At 45.6% G+C, this 20,265-nt stretch overlaps 1 protein-coding gene across 1 annotated transcript in view; it reads left to right on the forward strand.

The window, feature by feature from the left end:
• GPKOW (G-patch domain and KOW motifs) overlaps nucleotides 1-20,265 on the forward strand; it is a 458,842-nt gene that overhangs the window by 21,739 nt on the left and 416,838 nt on the right. The window lies entirely within an intron of this gene.

Here is a 20,265-nt window from a genome sequence, read left to right on the forward strand (position 1 = left end):
AGGCCTATTAATGCAGTTTGGAGAGCAGACAATGCAATTTGGGCACAGGGGCCTGCTATCAATGCAGTTTGGAGAACAGACAATGCTATTAGGGCACAGCGGCCCTGCTATCAATGCAGTTTGGAGAACAGACAATGCAATGCGGGCACGGAGGCCCTGCTAAGTTTGAGACACCTGTATAGTGGAAGAGAGGCCTATTAATGCAGTTTGGAGAGCAGACAATGCAATTTGGGCGCAGCTGCCCTGCTATCAATGCAGTTTGGAGAACAGACAATGCTATTTGGGCGCAGCTGCCCTGCTATTAATGTAGTTTGGAGAACAGACAATGCTATTTGGGCACAGCGGCCCTGCTATCAATGCAGTTTGGAGAACAGACAATGCAATTTGGGCACCGCGGCCCTGCTATCAATGCAGTTTGGAGAACAGACAATGCTATTTGGGCACCGCGGCCCTGCTAAGTTTGAGACACTTAGTTTTATAACAATGTTCCACAGAAATCTCTTATAACAATGTTCCACAGGAGTCTCTTTAACTCAGCTATGGAGCACAATTTCAAAATGATCTATGGGTGGCACCGTGATCTCCTTAAATTATCTAAAATGTATAAGGGAGTTTTCCCCTTCTGCCCCAGAGCGTGTGGTCAGGTGGGTATGCTATTTCACATGTGCTGGGAATGTTCCAAAGTTAAGGGGTACTGGTCCGAGGTCCTCAGCTATATAAAAGAAATCATGGGAGTGACCCTTAGCTTGGACCCAATACAAGTGTTGTTGGGTCTGCCCATGGGAAACAGGGAGGATTATCGATTCCCAAGGATGTGTGAGGCTGTGCTGAGGGCGGGAAGGTTTGCATTAGCCCAGAAGTGGAAGAGTTCAATCACACCCACTAAGGCGAAATGGATGAGCAAGTTGTGGGATAACGCTGTTACTGCCGCATTTAAGGGTCCGCCAAATCATGGGTCTGGCTGCACCCCCAGCTCCAATGCGCCGCGAATATTTCCATTTCCTGGCGCAATTAGCGCCACCCGATTGGCGTGTGCTAATTGCGCCGAAAATTCCCCATTGGATCCTAATGGGGAACTACTGCTACCACCCAACTCTTGATCCAGCGGTATTACCACGAGAGGGTTGGGCGGTAATCCTAATACAGTTGGGCAGATTCCCAGTCGGGATATTGCCCAACTCGTGATGAGGCCCACAGTGTTTTGTTTATAGATGGGAGGTGGGACGAAATGAAAGTTGATATTTTTCTTTCTCATGTGAATGAATCCTGGGACCTGGGGTCCTTTACGATGAGATAGCAATACTTGGAGATGGATGGGGATGCAGAACGTACTTGTACATCAATGATCAAACTGACTCAGGAAGTTGACAATACTGGATACTGTTTTATTTGCAATTATCTAAAACAGAAGTACAATAGACATCATCCAACATCGCACAAGCAATCTCTCAAAGTATTTAATAAAAATGCTTTCCTTTATAGCAATAATTCAGCATCATTGACTTCATACTATGTGGCAAAATAAGGAGCCCTACTAGGGGATGTGATAGTCTTACAGGGAACAAATTTGTATACGTTCCATACTAACTGGGGTTGTGATTGGGTCTCTAACATCAGGTGGACAACTAAGCCCTTCTTTAGTGTAAGTCATCTTCATCGTCACAAAATACACTATGATTCATTGGTTACACAAACTATAGGGCTCTCTGTTATGTGGCCCTCTACAATTGGTTGGCACGCTTGTACCCTTCTGGAATATTTCACTCACTAGCTGCTTAGCCCAAGTGCTGGGAGGGTCGACCTGGTCATGCCTCACCACCCAATTAGTCCAACATCTATCATCACTGCTGCGGTCTGCCATTCAATTCAGCCCTTGCGGAAGCTCTCTGTGCCTGATAATTAAAGGAAGTGTGGCATGGTCTTGTCTTTTGGTTTCGGTGTAGCTCGACCCAAAGTCTATTTCGATCTGACCATGTGCCTGGAGACCACATTTTCAAGCTTTTCGTTGTATAAAATACTATTAAATGATGAACTATTGACGCCTTCATTGTTTTTTCATTCCACTTCAAGCAGAAGTTATTTTCTTTCTCAAGTTCATGTAGCCTCTTGACAGACAACCAGGCTCTCGGTTGCCTCGACTCTTGGTGATGGGCCAGCCAAGCCTTTCTCGAATTCTCCTTCGCCATCAGCTATTTTCCAACTGCGCCACACTCAAGCCCTTTTCATTCACAGGGTTCAAGTTTGCTAAAGTGCATTGTGGAACATCCAGATGCTATACATTCGTATGTATGTACATTAGCGCACCACCGGCAGTCGATTCACTACATAGCCAGCCTATGGTTACTTCGTCTACTTGCGTTACTGCGTCTGTACAGTTGTAAAATGACTTTGCATTTTCTTCAGTGTTCACTTGCACAACCATCTTCATTTTGATCCCGAAATGTTGCTCATCTTCGACACCTCCTCTTCAGATCTTATAGAATACCTACAATTTTTCATCTTTTGTGTCTTTTCCAGATGCGTCAGTTACACTTCGCATGACCTCGCCAGTCTTCTTTCTCATCCATTTTCACACTTCCTCTGGGACTTTGTCAAGAAGGCCATTATTTCTGAACGCATATAGGGTTTTCTCAATGGATACCTTGTCTTAATTATTCTTTCCAGTACAGGCATCCTCACTGGTACTGCACATGTCGCAATTTCCGGTTCCCAACATATAGGCAACATGAGGGTGGAGCTTCTGGTAGTGGTATTTGGCTCCTCCCCTACATGAATGTTAAGAGGTTTCTATTGTTTTTTTTTTTTAAACTGTCCTCACCATATATCCCTTGAGACCCCCATGTTTGTATGTCGTTGCATGCATGTTTTTAAACTACTGCGTTCTCTTCACAATGGTTCCTTCATGACTAATCTCCTTTCTCGCATGCACGTTATGAAGCTCCTCCTTGCCCAGCTTCTAGGCGCTTCGTGGCACACCATACCCATATTGTATTTATATTTCATCAGCTATGTTGACATTTATCTTGCTGCGTGTGTGCAAATCTAAATGTATCAACTTAAACACAAAGTAACACTAAAGTAACCCATATCCCATTCTGATTAACTATGCTAGATAAAAATAAAAATTGCAAGATCGCGCCAACTTCGCCGCTCCCCCCAGTCACCAAAAGGGCACGCGCAACGTAGACCCCTCTTTCTCACTGGGACCTTTCATGACCACCCAACATTGCCATGGTTATTGTGTAGTTTTTTCATTGCCCTTTAACAGGCTTGCCCCACGGCTCATCCCTTCTCTCAGCTACCGATTGGGCCACTTGAGTCCCAGACATGCCCAGAGTGGTCTCATGCTCCCAACTTCTGCAAGCCAGCAGAGGCCCAGACACGGGCCTAAGCGCCACATCGTAGAACCGGCACTAAGGTGCGAGCAGAAATGGAAGCTGGCAATCTTGCGCTGGTGGCAGGAGAAGCTTCATGGGCGCCAGCACAACATGCACTCCACATGCTGTGTCTCCTGCCCGAGCCATAGTCCCCAAACAACACCAGAAAGTGGCTGGTACTGAAAAAGCACTGCCCCACAGGGAGCCAAAGGGCAAGCCTCTGGCTCCTCCCACACTCTGCACCCAGACGTGGAGCAACTCTCTGTTGCGGGCAGAAGCAGGGCAGGCATCCTCTGGCAGTAATTACCACGCCGGGCAACTCGGGGACCTAAATATATACTCCACCAGGCACCCTGCCCAGGGGGAGACTCAGGGGCCACTCACACCTCACCCTCTTGCATGCGCTGCCCAGCAGGGGATGCAGGAAGAAGGGAACCACACAGTTGCCCCTCGAAGCCATGTAGGAAGAAGATTGTTGGAGCAGCAGGTAGCCCAGCCACCCACCGGTGTTCCCCTCAGGATGGTAGGAAAATTAAAACTGACACATTGTGCTGGTTGGGAGTGGCATGCTTGCAGTGGAGATGGGTAGGACATATAGGATATATATTTGTTTCTGTTAGTTTCGTATGTTTCCTTACAAGCTTTGTTGCGTTTCTCTACACGTTTTGTATCTTTCTGTACGTTTCATTACAAGTTTTGGGTTTCAAGCAACAAAAATAATGTGTAAACACGTCAAGGCATAACACACGTCAGACGTCATGATGGCTGAACCTTGGAAGAGCACTGCCTACAAAATATGTCTTGCAACTGTGGGCACTGCAATGCAGCATATTAGGGACATGAGTTGAACACATTGATGCGAATAATCAACAAGCTGTAATCAACGATAAAGTAATGGCGTTTGTATTGATGGGCACCGACATCAAATCACCAACTGCAAATGGTCCATACTGCTTTCTACTACAGTCATGTTTACCATTTGGTCTCACTGCTATATTCAAACGAGGCAGATAAGGCAGTGTATGGACAACTTTATGCTGTCAATTCTGCTGAAGCAACACGGTGCGATCATAATTAATTATTGACCTTTAAGATATGCTAGAATGGCCTATGTTTTTCCGGGGACAGCTTGTAAAGATGAAATGGATTCCTGCTATGGAGGTCAGGATCTCAAAACTGGGATGAGTAAGAGGGATGTGGTGGTGGTAGATTTCAGTCAGGTGCTTAGATGAGGAGTAGCCTTGTTCGATTCAGACGTGCCTACATTTGAAAATCAAAAAACATGAGATTTCTGCAGGACATGCGTGCCAAACACGCCTCCAAACACTTTAAACTCTGCCCTTGCCCCACACAAGGTAGGAAATTAGTAGATATAGGTCCATATATGTCCGCCAACATTCATGCCAAATGAACATGTGCAGAGGAATCTGAAAACTACTACTATTGTATCGCATCTATAATTTATTTCCATCTGGGTAACGCTATTCTTGTTCTGTCAGTATTTGAAAACAACTGCACACATTTGTTCTGTTTTAATTTTTAGATCACTTGGTGCAAAAACGGGACTTATTATTTATCCTTATAACTTTCGCAGATAAGGCACAGTGAGATGAAAATTATTCGTTCAGTTTCACATGCTTTAGTTAAGTGGTGAATGCAGGTATTGAGACAAGTCTGCAAGCAATTGACCACATATCTTCTCAGCTCCAGTGAGAATTTTGCAGCAATTCGATTTGCCGACCTGTGAGCTGGCGAGTGCCTGATTTCCCCCCCCCCCCGCTGCCCGTATTATGTAATATTTAAAAAAACACAAAAATCCTTGTTGCTGCTTTGCAGTGTGCTATTCCCATTTCCCATGCCTCCCCAACCCTCTTCCTGCCTTGTCTCCCCACTCTCGCCTCCTGCTCCACCCCAGTTCCCTGATTGGGCCTACTGCCCCACAGTAATAGCAGAGACGGTCTAATCGCCTTCCTTGTTGAATTTTGCAGCATTTCGAGCTGCCGACCTGTGAGCTGGTGAGTGCCGATTCCCCCCCTCCCCACCCCCACTGCATCCCCCCCTGCTGTCCATATTATGTGATACTCAAAACCAAAAATAAAAAACACCAAAATCCATGTTGCCGCTTTGCGGCATGCTATTCCCATTACCCCGCATCCCCAACCCTCTTCTTGCCTTCCCTTCCCACTTCGGCTCCACCCCAGTTCCCTGATTGGGTTTGCTGCCCCAGGGCAATGGCAGAGAAGGTGTAATCAAGTGAACCCTCGGGGCAGCACACTGTGTTGCAGCCCATCCGATTGCATCCCCTCCTGCTAAGGCCCCGAGGCAAAGGGCAGCTCCGGAAGAAGCAGCTACAAAGTGTGGAGAGTGTGGAGCATGCAGCCATCAACTAGCAGCAACTTGACGAGGTAGGCAAGGTCTGGATAGGGGGATCAGCAATTACTGCTCCCCACTAGACTGTCGGCCCATCCTTTCATCTTATTATAATATTATCTAAGAGCCTGTGGTCTGTTGCATACATCTCGTATTTAGCCTGATACCTTAAAAACCATCAGTTTTAAATACTACTGCACTTACTGCCCTCTTATTGGGCCACCACCTCTATCCACACTAAGCCTGACTGTAGGTAGTCTTGCATTATAACTTTAATGTGTTCAACTAGCCATCCATCCCTTTAGCCTGATTTTGTTTAAACCACCAGTTTAACTATTTCTGCTTCTACTTTGAATACCTGCTTGCGTCCCATCTACACAGAACTGTGAAGATTAGCCTGTGTCACATCTAGACAGAACTGTGAAGATTAACCTGCATCCCATCCAAACAGAATTGTGAAGATTAGCCTGCGTCACATCTAGACATGATTGAGAATATTAGCTTGCAACACATTTAGATTTGTGAATATTAGCTAGTGCCACATTTAGATATAATTTTTAATATTGGCTTGCGTCACATCTTGACAGGATTGTGAATATCAGCTGGCGATTCAACTAGACATGATTGTGAATATTAGCCAGTGCGACATTGTGGAGCTATTCACGCGCCACATCTAGAATGAATTTGGAAATTAGCATGCATGACATCTAGATAGCGATGTCACTAACAAACCCACCAAAAATCTCACCCTTCTGCATGCACCTCTCAAACTCTAACCAAACACAACCACACCTCTAAAGCACACCAAACCGCAGCAACTTTACTACACCACAAAAACAAAACAAATCACACATAGCCTCGCACACCGAACACAACGGCTACCACCCGAAAACCACAACTAAGCTCAGCGAGCAGTGTTAACTGGACTGAAGCTCCGAACAGCACATCACTGCTCTCTTGCACTCTTCCCGCTCGGTCCTACTAACTCGTCCCACACCCTTTCCTTTTCAGATCCGCCCAGAGCGCCAGTGGACCACTCCGGTGGTGATCATGCATGGTACAAATGTCATTTAACATTAACGTTAACAAGTAGGAGTACGTGTTTTGGCTTTCAAGAGCACTCTGTCTCATAAAGATGGCCATTTAACATGGAGGCATCGGTGGGTCCTTTAGCCCTCAACAGTTTATATTATTGGGATGGGGCAGTTCAGTTATGGGTCACTGGGGTGTATCTGGGCCCTTTCTACCTTGTTTTTTTTTTTTTACAATCCAGATTTCTCACTAGGACTGTCGAGGGGGGGGGGGTTTGGAGCATGGTAATGGGGTGGTCTTCTAACATCTCTATTGTTTAGGCATTGACTCCAATTGAAATTAGCGGACTGCATAAAAGTTGTGTAAATTGGATAAGACTAACTAATTCAGCTATGCTGAAGTCCGCCATTGTATCGATAATCCTCAAATGGGGCAGCAGGAACTTTGCAGGTAATGCTTCTAGAACTCCTTCTCAAAAATGGCATTGCAAAAGGTCAGTTGTTGAAGCTTTATGGGTGTTTAGGTAGAGTGGATACGACTGAGAAACCTTGTATGATCAAGTGGGGGAAGGAATTTGGTGTTACTATGTTTGATTCTTGGAACTGAATATGGATTAAGGCCCATAAGTCCTCCAGCTGTACCATGGCTAATGTGTGTGCACCTAAAATCTGAAGCAGGTGATATCTTACAACCTCTGTGCTTCATAAAATTGCTTTGTCTTATTCCCCCTTTTGCGATTGGAAGGGGCATCTCGCACACATGTGATGGTTGTTCCCAAGGCGCACATATTTGGGATTTTGCTAAAATAAAAGGGATCAGTGGAATTCAACTTCCCTTGCGCTTCATGGTTGTCAAAGGTGGATTTTGGCATCTCTGGAGCAAGAGGCTTGTGTTTGGAGTGGATACTGGAGGTCCTGACGGTGTAAGGAGGTACCAGGGGAAAAGAGCGAGATATGGTGATCCCTGATAGGTGGAGAAAAGAAGATAATGGATAAGCCAATGCGATCAGCAATACCTCTGTTTAGCTCGCCCTGCAATCTGCACATTCATTCCTTAGTTGTGGGTTACAGGACTGTGGAAGGTATAGGACCAGCTCAGAAGATTTCAAGTCGCCCTATACCCACCATGCCAGAGGTGGGGGTGAGGAAACCCTCTTATTCTTTACAGACTGGGTCAATTGGTTCTGTGGCCCGGAAGGCTAACATACCCATCCTCACAACAGACATTGGACCACAGGGAGGTTTCTGAGGGCAGGAAACCCAAACTCCACAGAAGAGAGCGAATTTGAACTTTTTTTGTTTGCTCGGGAAGTCTCCCCCCCGCCCCCTTCCCCAATCTAGTGTGAGTTGCCCAATCTTGTAACGCTCCCGAATAGAAGATATTAACACTGGGTTGTGGTCTGGAGTCCTTGATCTCAGGTTGCACCCTATGACAATATGTTCTTCGCACTATGCAGATGCATAGCTTGGCGGGAGGCCTACCAAATTAATCTGCATACATAGTGTCCTGACCCCCTTTTAAATACTTGAGACCACATAAGCTTCCACCCTCCATATATCCTTATTCTTCAGTTACCAGGACTGCATGGTACATTTGTCCACATTACCCAATGCCATCTACCAAACATCTTCCTCCCTTCCCAAAGGTAATCTTTAATAATTGTAATTGGAGAGTCCCACAGCCCAATGCATACAAAGCTTTCTTCACCCAGGCTAGTTTGAGAAACCTGAGGGTATTCTCCCAAGTAGTTCCGGGGAATCCCTTATTCAGGTGGCCAGGGAAGAACTAGGCGTGGCCAAGTAGGGAATATTCTACCGAGGAAGGAGGAGGACAAGTTCCATGAGGCCTTGGTAGGCTGTATTACACCAACCTCTCTGCCTCACACTGCATCTCTCTTGCCCAAATATAACTCCCAGAACCCCTATTTTCCTGTTTTTGGCACAAATGCTGCCAATCATTCTTCTCCACGTCACTTTGATTATTTCTTTTCTGAACCCTTAATCTACTTGGACTAAACACTACCTTACCCACAATTCCCAGTGTTCCTTTCATGATAACCATCACGGTCATTCCTGTCTGTCTCACAAACCTTATCAATCTCACCCTTCTAAGTTCATCAAAACCCCTGGTACGGGGGTTGTAATTCCATATAGCACCTTTTCCACATCCTACCCCATAGGATATTCAAACACCCCCCCTCTTCTGACTCTTAACACTTTCGCAAATCACGAAAGACCACGGACAAACACGAGAGCCGTTTACTTGACGTGTCCCAACACAAGGGTCAGGCAATTGACCAGAATCGCACACACATGACGGCCCTTTCCCTTCCCCACAGGGATAAAAGGAAGAGCACGAGAGCACCATACGCGCAAGGTAGACTGCACAACAAGATCGCTATCCACGCACGGCAGTTTAAGAGGAGAAAGACGGCGCAAACCGAGAGGGTGACGAGGAGAGAAGCGACCTTGCCCTTTCCAACCAAGGCCTGTGAGACCTCTGTGGAAGAAATTGTAAGACCGCAAACAATAGCCCAAGTGTTTTGCAGTAGATGTCGATGGTATTTGACCGTGCCTACGTTGAGCAGCACGACAGAGGGAGACGCCTGCTACTGTGGTACCGGCCTTAACTCCCGATACGAAGAAAGCCAAGCGGTTAATCACAGCCGGTGAGTCGAGGGGTGGACCGATAAAGAAACCGAGCAATGTTTAACAAAAATAGCAAACGGTTGATTGCAGAATGTACAAAAAACTGTTGATGTAAAGGGGGAAAGCCTGCTGCAGATGAGCCAGGCACCACGTGGGTGCTCACTCGAGAAACTCTGGGCGATTAACCGATTGTTGAAACTACCATTACCAGAAAGCCTAGGGAAAGGTGAGAAGAGGGCCAAAGTGATCATACGCAGGTCTAGTACAATCCTCTGTACAGTTGAAAGTCTCTGACCGATAGATGATCGTGAGGAAAGGAAGTGAATCCAACATCATAAGAAAGTAGAAGGAACTGTGAGGTTGGCAAGAGTGAACCCGAAGGAGGAATGCTGATGAGAACGGCAAAGTCTAAAGTCCCAAAGGAACAGTGTGTTGACAAGAGTGAACCCGGCAGAGAGTGGTCACATTGAACTGTTTGAAAAGACATTAAGATTTGAAAATATAAGCAGAGGAGATTGGTTTGAAAACCATAGTGAACCCAACCGAGGGAGGCAAACAGTTGAGAACGATCTGCGCCCAGAAGAGGGGGATCCAGGGGTGAGAAACTCGCACCCCAACAACACGTGAATGCAACTGAAATTTCTTTTTGAATACAAGCCAAAGTGAACCCGACGGAGGGAGGTGGCTATTCGAGAGTGGTCTTAGGCCCGGAAGAAGGGGACCAAGGGGGTGAATAATCAAAAGTGCAACACAAAAGGAACTTTATTTTGTTTGTTGATTTTGAATCAAGCAGGCCACCGGAAGCAGGAAAGTTAACCTCCAAAGGTCCTGATATCGTTAAGAACTATTTGGGGATCTGAGCACGGAAGAGGGGTAATCCTGAGGTGAACAGTCATCACCCAACGTACATAGTGAGAAGAACGTTTTGTAGTATTTTTGAAAGACCACGAAGGAAACCATGGGAATGGAAGACGATTAACCAAAAGAGAAAACTTATGGATATAAGAAAAGAGGAGGGCGTGATGGCCAGCAGCCCCCCAGTGGACAGGGACTCAAGATACTCAATGGGGGGGGAAAAGAAGCAGCAACCGTAGGGATAGAAGGGAGTGCATATCCAATGTCCACTAAGCAGACGCAGTCCGGCCGGGGACCATCATTGGAATCCGGGCGAGACTTCAGGGGTGAATGCAGGGTTTAGGACTCCCTGCACAGTTAAACCCGAGTATGCAGAGGGTCAGGAGCGATGGGCATTTCACCCAAGCAATGTTGGATCCCTGGGCCTTGGGTCAGTTTTGGGGATGTTTGAGGGGTTCACAAATTGGGGGAGGAAAGCCGAGAGAGAGGAAGAGGAGTAGAGACAGGATGACAATGATGACACTGAAGAACACCAATAGGACAAAACGGAGATGGTGGGGGGGGCCTGAAAATCTTAACTCTTAACGTCAGGGGCCTAAATAGCCCAGTAAAAAGGTGGAAAGTCTCCTCCCTAGGGAAGGGTACGATATCCTAATGATGCAAGAAACGCATGTCACTGCAAAAGATAAAGCGACTTCACCTGAGGGGATATATATGCCTTATACAATCCAACACAATAGAAAAAAAAGCGGGTGTACTCATGTCGTTCCACAAACTTGAAGATAAAGGTACATGACACAGCACTTCACAAAATTTCGCAAACGTGACACTTGAAGGGCACCCATTCAGACTAGACTCAATATATGCACCAAGTACGGATCAGGATGGATTCATGAGGGAGACACTGGGAAAACTGGAAGTGTTTGCTAAAGGAGAGTTAATACTGGGAGAGGATCTGAATCTAGCTTGGCAACCCAACATTGATGGGGGGTGGCAAGGGACACCAGGGCCAGAGGGCACCTATGAAAAATCTCTGCCAAAAGATGGAACAGCTGGCACTTTGTGATGTATGGAGGGAGCAAAGGGGCCAACAAAAGGGGTTCACCCACTTCTCACGTGTTTACAATATGTTGTCCAGGAAAGACTACTTTTGGGTGTTTGTGGGCCTAATAGGGAGAATCCAAGGGATAGACCTACGGCCCATTTCGATTTCAGACCACGCCCCCTTTGGATGGCGATAACATTACCAGGCAGAAACAAGGGGCTCTGGAGGTGGAGACTTCTGCAAGATCCCGTAATGGAGAGCAGTGTAAGGGAAAAGATTACAGAGTATTTCGTCCACGACGACACAGAAGAAGTGTCTCTTGAAACCATATGGGAAGCCTTCAAGGCAGTAATGAAGGGGCATATGATAGCCCTGAACCGACCAGGGATAAGCAGAGATTCCAATGGGAAAGGGAACTGGAGGGGAAACTATACGACATTCAAAGGGAAATAACCCAAAATCACAGTAATAAGATGAAGAAGGCCCTGAGACACGTGCATGGCCAACTAGAAGCACTCTGTACGAAAAGAGCAGAGAAGAGCTTACTATATCTTAAAACATTGGTACTGCACGAAGGCCGACAAATACCTGGCCAAGCAATTTGAGAGCCAAGCAAAACACTATAACGATTAAAGATATCCAAAATGAATTGAGGCAGATACAGACTTGCACTGGAGATATAGGGGAGGTCTTCAAAGATTTCTATCAAACGCTCTATAAATCGGACAATCCTGATAGTGAAGCGCAAGAAGCATATTTAAACTCGATGACCATACCACAAATAAAGGAAGTAGATGGACAATCCTTGGACAGGGAAATCAGCGAAGAAGAGGTAAAGAATGCCATTGCAGGACTTCCGATAAACAAAGCCCCAGGTCCCGATGGGTTCACCGCCATGTTCTATAGGAAATATGCAGATGTAGTGACCCCATTCTTGACGAGGCTCTTCAATTCGTTCAAGGAGTGCGGGGGAGGGCATCACGGCATCCATGAACAAAGCCAAGGTGCTGGTATTCCACAAACCAGGGAAAGAGCCATCGCAACTGGGATCATATCGGCCGATCGCCCTAATCAACCTTGACTCAAAATTGTTCACGAAAATCTTGGTAGGCAGATCACCTCTACTCCCTGACCTGATGGATCAAGATCAATCGGGGTTTTATTCTGGGAAGGCAAACCCAGGATAATCCAAGACAAATTATTCATCTGGTGGAGAAGATGGTAATATTGCTGGAGTCTGGGTAATGCCTATCGTTAGACGCCAAAATGGCATTCGACAGAGTAGAATGGTCACTCATGTTTCAGATACTAAAACATATGGGGATGGGGGAGGCAGTTTATAAAAATGGTCCAAGCAAACTATAACACTCTCTCCATCAGAATAGCTATAAACGGAGAGTTCGCAGGTAGAGTGAAGATCACCAGGGGCACAAAGCAGGGATGTCCGCTAACCCCGCTCCTATACGCCATCTATTTGGAGCCCCTCCTAATCAGATTCCGAGTGTCAACCACTCTGAAAGGGATAGGCATGGCAGGGAAGTCCCATCAAGTAGTTGCATACACAGATGATGTGCTACGCTTGCTCCCAGAAGCGATGCAGGAACTAGAAAGATTTGGAAGAAATACTGGGGTTAAAAATCAATAGACAGAAATCGGAACTATTAATATTAGCAGGGGACCAGGACAAGAAAAGGAGACAGGCGATATCCATACAACTAAGAAGATAGCAGAAAAAGGATTACATACCTGGGCATAACACTAACTGCACCGGTGGAGCACATATATGGGCTAAAGTATCTGCAGCTACTGGAGAGAATCAAACGAGATCTAGAAAGATGTAACCCCTTGATATTGTGGTGGGGTAGAATGACTTCAATAAAAAATGAATACTTTACCCAAGCTACTACACTACTTTCAGGCCATCCCAATTAAGATCCCCAAATCCTTCTTTAGAGCGTTGACTAAGACAATCGTGTCATATATTTGGAAAAGAAAGCCCGACGAGTAGCAAGAACAGTAACCGCTCCAGTGCATGAGGGAGGGCTTGCCCTTCCGGACTTCCATAAATATTATCAAGCGGCGCAACTGTGGGTATTAAAGGAATGGATTTTCGTGAGTACAGCTAAAAATCTGGGCAGTACAAGACAGGGCGGTGGCAGGGGCACCACTGGCAGAGACCTTATGGAAAGGGAAACAATATAGACACCCGAATGTGCGTATAAGCGAAGTGACGAAAGCAACATTAAACACCTGGGATGAGCTGTCTAGTAGGGCCATCCTAACGGAAGACCAAGCCCTGTTTAAACCCATGTTTGGGAACCCAGAGTTTCCTCCGGGAATGGAGAAAGGTGTCTACAGAAAGTGGGAATCCGCAGGATGCACAAAAATAGGAGACATGTTCCTCAAGCAAAACATCAGAACTTTTGAGGATTGTAAATCGCTACTAGGCCTGAGAGATACAGACTGATATAAATAGGAGCAACTCAGACACTGGCTAGCATCTCCAACCATCACGAAAGCCGCGACGAAAGACCTCACCCCCATTTGAAACATACACAGCTACCAACTCGGGCTCGGAGAAACTGGTCTCAACACTGTATACATTTATAAACCTACAGAAAGAGGAGCTTCAATACAGCAACATGAAGTGAGAAAAGTCTCTAGGGTAAACAATCTCTAGGGCACATTGGGAATGGCTGTGGAAGAACATACCTAGGCTGACTCGGGCTATCCAGATGAGCGAAATGGTGGTCCAATGGCACTACACACCGGAGAGACTGAATTTAATGTACCCGCAGATGTTAAAAATGTGCTGGAGAGGCTGCCCAAAGGTGGGAAACTGGAGGCATATCTGGTGAGACTGCCAGGGAATACAGGGCTTCTGCGTTGGGGTAAAAAGCCACTTGCAGGGGATGTTCTCGGACTTGGGCCAAATAGGGGAAAATGTTTGGCTATGCGGGATGTGGGACCCAGAGTTAAACTCCAGAAGAGGTGCTTCATGGGCCTATTGATGGCGGCATGGCTAGCGATAGCCCAGAATAGGAAACAACGAGCCCCGCCAACAATATATGATTGGCTGCAGAAAGTGTGGGCACTGGTACAATGGAATGGATGACCCACAAACTTCAGGGGAATCAAGAGTCTTTCCAGTAAGAATGGGGATCAGTGCTTACGTTTCTACAATCGGACTATATGGCCCAATGGTGCCCGCACAAAATGAGAATCTTGGACCTATTCACATCATGAATCACAATCCAGGGATGAAAAAGGGAATGCAGCTTCCGGCAGGGGGGGGGGGGATGTGTGGGGTGTTGGGGAAAGTCATTGTTGTTGTTGTTGATGATATGTTACTTTGAAAATATAATAAACACATGTTTAAAAAAAAAAAAAAAAAAAAGAATGATGGCTCTGGTTGTGGAATGTCCTATATGGGACCCAATGCAATACTTTATCTGCTTTTGATCTCAGTGCAGGTTCGAGTTGGTACAATATCTCTTCCTAATTGTTTGTGACAAGGGGAGGAACTCTGGGAAATATCCTGGATACCACCTCCAGGGAGCTCTTCACTTGGATTGTGGGTGCCTCTGCTCACCGGAGGTCTCATGTCCCAAGAAAGGGCCTGCTAATGTGATCTTGTTGCAGTATTCTGCTTCTAGTTACAATCATGCATTCTTTCAAATATTTGTCGGCCACTCCATTCATTGGGGAGGGGTCACTACAGTTAAATATTTATTTGGGAAAACCCACAAGATGTGGATTCAGCCTTGAATCAAGACCTCCTATTCCCCTCCTATGCTAGCCAGATCCTGTCTCGTCTTCCCCTGCCCCTGGCTTCCTCGGTTCGGAGTAGCCCAGACCATATATGGGCACATCAAATCCTTTTTGCACAGAGCCTAGATTAGCTTTTGGCACGCCTTCAGACTTTGTAATTCAAGTGCACCAGCTAAGATATCTGTACTATGAAACTAGTATTGAGCCATGCTTGTTATTTATTTTCAACTGGGCAGCTTTCTATGTAGTTGTTGCTGCCACCATGGCCTGGGGCTCTGACAGCTAACAGGGCAAGGTTACTTGTCCAAGAAAACAAAGGGTAGCTTTTAGACACTCCACCCTAAAAGATTCAAGCTATTGGGGGCACAACACACAGCATTGCATCCTTAAAGGGAAAGTGCGCTCTAGAATTTTACTGTCCCGATCGTTCAGGCATGTTTATTTAAGGATACTTTAATCGTCATTAAAATAAGAAATTGCTATGCTCCTTACCTTAGTTTTCCTCACTTTACACATGCAAAACCAACGTGCGGCGCGCAGCCATCTTGTGCTATGAGTCATCACGTTAACCTCGAGGTCACCTGCGGCAAAATTACAGATCGCCTGCCCCTGAAGCTGACGTCACTATTCCAAACAATATGGTCCACCTATTTTTATGAAGTTCGTGGCCAGCATGCCCAAACGTGCACAATCCTCACCCACGCCAGAACGTCAGTTAACGCAGAACCAGGAAGATAAACACAAACCACCTGTCACAGCACGTCCCGAATTGTGTTGGAATACAATATTAGTAAAGAAAACTTCATTATTCTGCAATGTAGCAGGTGCTTTTATTTATTAAACAACTCTCCCAATACTGTTTTCGCCATACAAGTAGTATTTTGATTGCATGCTTTGTTTTTTTTTCTTCGTATAAGTTCCTCCGGTTACGCTGATTGCGATCAAGGACCGATTAATCCCAGTAGTAGAATTGGAGGCAGTCTGTATGGCAGCGCTATCGCACCAGCATCTTGCTACATGGGAAACGATGAGAGGTTGCTCCTTGTTGCTGGTACCGCCAAAGGGCATATTGGTCCACGTCTGTCGTTCCACATTATGGTCACGCAGAACGCACTGTGTATGCTTATCTGCCACCGTTTGTTTAAAAAGCCATCCGACGGCAGCTGGAAACTACGGCATGCACAGAACGGAACAATATATCTGTGTGGATAACAGAATAAAAATAATATTAGCTGTTCTCGAATCTAACCATTTTCTGTGTAATTCGGCACCTGATTAAACCTTAATTATACACACAAACCACCCATAATTAACACACTAATGACATGGAGTTTTTGAGACCATGACGTGCATGAAAGTTAGCGCTATTAAGTGGGTATAGCTAATGTTGGGGAGGAGATGGTCCTAGCCCATCCCCCTACACCCCTCGTCAGTATTCCGATGACGTGCTCATAAAGGGGTGCGATGTCCACCCCAACAACACAAGTGATGTATAGAATAACATAGAAATCCACAATACAACACAGTGCCTAATCCAATAATATATTATATTGCCCCCTAGTACTAACACTTGTCCCCATACATCATAGGTTATCTGGTACATCAAACCTCCCAAGAGAGCCACCTGGGAGGCATGAGACCCAGTCCTTAACGAACCCCCACAAGTACAGGGGTTGGAATGCTAGTATATTAGCCCATGGTCCTTGAAGTACCCATACATGATGGTTTTTATGTCCACCATTATTAATTCATTATCATTGTATGTTGTTTAGCTTAGATAGTTAGTGTTTCATTTCTCTGCCCTGACCTTCACCGCAGTGATGAGCACAGCTGACCCACGTGCCATCTGACCGATGCAGCAACCAATTACAGCCTGGCATCCCCTATAGAGCAGGCTGCACCTTAGTAGTTGCCCACTCCACGCTTCAATTTTGTACTATATGTGAAGACATAACAAGTGACAACATTTCGTCTTACAAGGTACTACCCATGTCATTTTCAGCAGAGCGCTCTCGGGCAGCAGAGTTCCTTGCTTGCATCCTTTATTTTATATAAAGTTTGTTATCTCTTGCAATTTATCTCTTAGTCTTATTCCCTTTCGGGTGGCAATTTATGCTTTGGTGTGAGGACTCGAGTGCATGAAGGCTGTTGGTGCCTTCTATCCCAATGGGATGTAGAACCACATGGATATGGAGAACCACAGATTGATTGCGTAGTAACAGCACTGCAAAGAATACCGATCGCAAAGCAAAGCTAGTTCCCCAGGAAAATGTCCAGCCTCTGTCGATTCCACCCCAAACCTACTTTTTGCCGCACAATAATGCAACATGGACAGTACACCCTGTAATTCTATGGGGCAAAGTGGTTTGGATATCACTAGCCCAATTAATACTGCACAAAAATTACCTCAATGTACTCCTCTTTGAAATATACACAAATGCAAAATATTACTAGTAATCGACTTTTAAAGAAACGGTGAGTTACGCACTCGATTTCCTATATCGCGCGGTATGAATATAATTCAACATAACACTGTATTGTCCATTATATTCTTTCATTCGCACTTCGCTGCATAAAATATGCATACAGCACAGATTCTGTGTATAATCTTAAAAATATTATGTATAGTTCAACTTACATAATGTTAGGCATTTCAGTTCTCTGTGCGTTCAGTTCAAGAACAGCTCAGCACCACAGATACCCAGAAATGAAACTATATTTTCAAATGTCTTTCACTATGTTATCATTTTCGCTTGTTTTCCACACATTCTTGTCCTGTTGGGCAGTGTTTGCTGACTTTCGTTCAAAGCCGAATAACGAGTTCTTATTGTTTTTAGTGAAGGGATCCGCAAACGGTTCGGTTTTAATTTTGAGAATGAATTCCACAATAATACAACATACCGGACAAGACGCGTGAGTGTGACTTGATTAATTGCTTCCATACCCACAAGCATCAGCCCACTACCTGACCTTCACTACACCGATAGCTGAGCCCAGCCGCGCTGCGTGGTTTTCGAAAGACGCCTGTTAAATAAACTAATTGTAGGCTTGCATCCACTGATTGATCAAGATCATGTATACTGTGTTAACAATCAATAGTGCTGTTTTTGACTCTGTGTTGTCAATACTGATGCTCTGTCCTTTGAAAAGGAAACAACATTCATCTGTCACACCTGCGGCAGCCCTCAATACCGTTTTGCAAGAAAGGTCACAGTTCGTGCTCACATGCTACGACTATGCCTTCGGCCAATCGGCCGTACAAGTGCATAGGCCAAGCCAAGCAGTGCAGAGCATTAGACTATTTGTTCTATAATGTTATAGTGCGACCCTGATCAGTGGGGTAGCCTTGCGTTGCAGTAGTGTGTGGAAGCGCACAATCGCGCAGGTGAAGGAAAAAGAGGTTCTTTTGGGGAAGACCGTAGACGGTCAGGATGATCCCTAAGGCGATGAAGAATTGGTTCCCACTATTCCTGTAGGATGTGCCGTTGGTGGCAGATCAGTTTTCCAAAGGTGTAAATTGCTGGGTATCACTGGCTAACCCAGCCAACATCGAATACCTTTATGGGACAACCGGTGCGTCAAAGGTATCGGTTGTGCTAGTCACCGATTCCTATTTCTCATGCATCGAGCACGCATCCAGCCCCTTGCTGCCTTGATCCTTTGGTTTCTTCTGTGCCTTGTTGCTTTCCACAACTTGCTCCTGTTGCAGAGCCCTGTGATCCCTGCCTTGCAGCACTGCTACTCTGTTTTCACACCCTTGCACTGTGTCCCCTGTCTACAGCTCCTTGCCCTCTAACAGTAATTATATTGTTCTCTACCTGCAGTGACTTGTTATTTGCGCCCATTTCCCGTGTTGTCAATCTTCAGTCCTGGCCATGTTATCCCATTTCAGAGCTACAGTTTCCCTGTTATCAGTCTTCAGTCCTGCCTTTGTTATTCCACTTCAGTACTACAGTTCACTTGTTTTCTCTCTCCATTCCTACCGTTGTTATTACAGTGCATAGTTACTTTTCCCTGTTACCAAGCGGGGAGACGACCCCACCCACACAGCATGAGTGTCTTCTAATATAATCTAGAAGTTCATGCTAACAATGGTGTTTTCTGCTTCACCATGGACTCCATCTTGTACTACCACCAACGCCATCTTTTCCTAGGCCCAAAAAATATTCCCACTGTAAACTCAGCTCTCCCATTTTTCCAGTGCCGCGCACAGGCAGCCCTCATCCCCCGCCACCCTGGGTCAGCTCCGCGCGGCCATGTTCACAAGGAAGTCCAGCCATTCACTTTTGCAATTGTTTAGTATCATTTCCAATGCCTATGCTCTCTGCCGACCCTGAGAGCAGAGCAGGCCAAGGCATGGCTTCCCATCCATCTCACTAACCTGCCCATGCCCGTATGATTCCCCCACCATGCAAGGCCATGGCACACTGTTTGCTCATCCCTCGATTTCTCTTTCATGTAAATGAACATCTATCTTCTTACCCCCTTCGCACTGACCATTCCAGAACCTCCAAGGTAGAACTTATCCTGTGCTGCAGTATATTCACGCCCCAGACTAACGCATGTCTGCCTGTACCATGGTAGATCACACCCGCCGCAGAGCCATCTGGCAATGGGGTCCCGGCAACAATGATACCCCAAATGCAAAGGTTGGTATGTCATTATATTAGTTTGTCTTCTCTAATGTACCCCCATTCAAGTAATAATTTTACGGTCATCATTATTCTCTCATCAGTTCCCTCATAGGTTGTCTATTTTATGTCCATATTGCATGAGCACACATGTTTATTTGGGGAGTGCGCCTTCAGTTTGTAAGAACAATGTGGTACCAATAGCAACCCTGGACGTGTGTATTTTCACGATAGAGGACCACTAATGAAAATCAATGGAAGGTTAAAGCTATACATTAATGAAATGTACAGCCGATTAAATGAGTGTAATACAAAACTGTTTAATACTTTCATTTTAATTCTTATTTCGATTGTAACAGCATTCCATCGTTTATGTCCAGTGTACAAATAATTGTGTGTCAGATTAAGCATTTGATTGTGAGCAGATTGTGATGACAGACATTTCTGGAAGCCATTCTTCCAACAAGTTCCGCTTTTGGTGGTCAGGGATCTTTTGCAATTTTTTGTGGCATTGTATGAGTCCTAGGAACACATTC

This window comes from Ambystoma mexicanum, chromosome 2p (genome assembly GCF_040938575.1).
Source record: "Ambystoma mexicanum isolate Mex_15411 chromosome 2p, UKY_AmexF1_1, whole genome shotgun sequence".
NCBI lineage: Eukaryota > Metazoa > Chordata > Amphibia > Caudata > Ambystomatidae > Ambystoma > Ambystoma mexicanum.